Below are 2,145 nucleotides of genomic sequence, written 5' to 3' on the forward strand. Positions count from 1 at the left end.
CATCACCATCTTTACACTGAACATCAGTACAGATATCACTTTTATCTCCATTGATTTGAGCGATGCGAATGTCATTAATATACCACCTTATTCTCTCTTGTTGGTGTGTTTCAACACCAGTGTGTAGAGTGACTGAATCTCCACTTATCACTGACACTGACACTTGATAAATGTCAGACACACCTAAAAAATAAACAAACATTTAAACAATCAATCTGGGATAATATCCCACATCTTGATTCATATATCGGAAATGTAAATTATTTCAACCAAGTAGACAGAATAATCTTATATACCCCTAATTAATATAATAATAGTACATTTCAAAGGTAATTTTCTGCAAAATTGTGTTAGTTATGGAGAGAATCAAGTGCGCGAATCCACAGCAGCTTTGGCACCTATACACTCTATTGTCGTGACTGAATGGGTGAATTTATGTTTAAGGAAAACTGTTCACGAATTGTCAACTCAAGTTATATAGATTTTCAAGTATATATTTGTATAGCGCTTTTTACGATACAAATTGTTGCAAAGCAACTTTACAGAAAATTATGTTTTTACAATATTTAGTACAATATTTAGTAACTCAAGTGGGAAACTTGCTGCCATTGACAAAGTTAAACAACTAAGACATAAACAGAACAAGTTAGACTTTTTGTTTTAGTATAATGTGGTGTTAAGTTAATGAGATATGGTGTTAAGATATTTGTATTACAGTAAAATATGGTGTTCAGCTACTGAGATATAAACTGAACAAGCATTTGAATGAGAGGTCTAATCCATTTATCATTTACTTAATTTCACAAGACAAATCTGCCTCCTGTATCTTTATGAACAGCTGTAGATGTCAAGTTCAAATTTCTCTGAACTAAAATACTGATTCTTCTTCTCTTTCCTAATTATAAATCAATTAAACAGTTTAACTGTATAAAATTATATCACACTAATAGTGAAGTAAAAAGTGAAAAAAAAAAAACCCTTTTATAACACAAGACTTTACAGCATGTCTGAGTAATGTACATTTTATAAATGTTTAATCAGAATTTTAGAACTTTAAATGTATTCTAAAGTCATTTATCTCCAAGAACTTTGATCTGAAGCAGGGGTTCTCAAAGTTTACTTTCAAAGGTCCGGATCTGAACTCGCATCAACGTCAAAAGGTCATTTATAATTGTTATTACAAAACTTGTTTTTAATAGACATGCTTATAACATGAACACCTACCCCAACCCGAGACCTAACCTTACAGTAGGATAAATACAGTGTTGGTAGCATAATCTGATAGGTAGCATTATTTGTCAGCACCTGTTAATAACAAACCTCGCGTTCGCGGTGACATTATTCTACTGAATCAAAGGTTTATTCAAAATGTCGCTAGTTGCTGTGCGCTTTGTCTTGTTTGAAATAATCGGTAAAAACTACAACGCTGGTTCGTGCGCCCCTGTGTGTGTGGGTGTGTGTGTGTGTGTGAGTATGCGAGAAGTGGAGGCGGGTCCGGAGTTTCAAACCAGCATTTGGATATTAGGTAAAGTCATAAAATCTTTAATTGATCTATATGGCCAATACATTCATGTTTCTTTTTGTATAGTCTACCTAGGCTACAATGTAAGTTGGTCATATAAAATGCTCAGAGAGGTTAAAAGAAACCGAATATTAAACTAATGTGGAACCCTTTTTATATATATATTTTTAAAGACGGAACCAGCACTTTTTAAGGTAACAGCTTGCCAAGTTGAAACCGCAACCAGATAGTTTGGTTTGCGCAGGGAACTTGTCTACTATTTGTCTTAAATCTAACTAAATATAATAAATTTTCTTAAAATAAATCATTGTAAAATTATTGTAAAAATGTCTTACCGTGTGTGAGGAGTGCAAACAAACTGACGAAAAAAATATTTTTCGCCATTCTTCTTGCAACAAACAACCATGCAATGAACCGGTTTCACAATGTATTTTCCTGATACTGAAATCGACAGGTTTTACCTGTTATTGTTGTGCACTGAGACAAGGTCCAATCAAAAGAAAATGATTGAGGAAATAAAGTGTAGGCTAGATGTCATCACAACTGAAAGTTTACCAAAATGTACACACCTATTAATTTCACATTTAATTTAGGTAACCTACACAATGAGGAAAACATATATA

This window comes from Cyprinus carpio, chromosome B22, assembly GCF_018340385.1.
Source record: "Cyprinus carpio isolate SPL01 chromosome B22, ASM1834038v1, whole genome shotgun sequence".
In the NCBI taxonomy this organism is placed as follows: domain Eukaryota; kingdom Metazoa; phylum Chordata; class Actinopteri; order Cypriniformes; family Cyprinidae; genus Cyprinus; species Cyprinus carpio.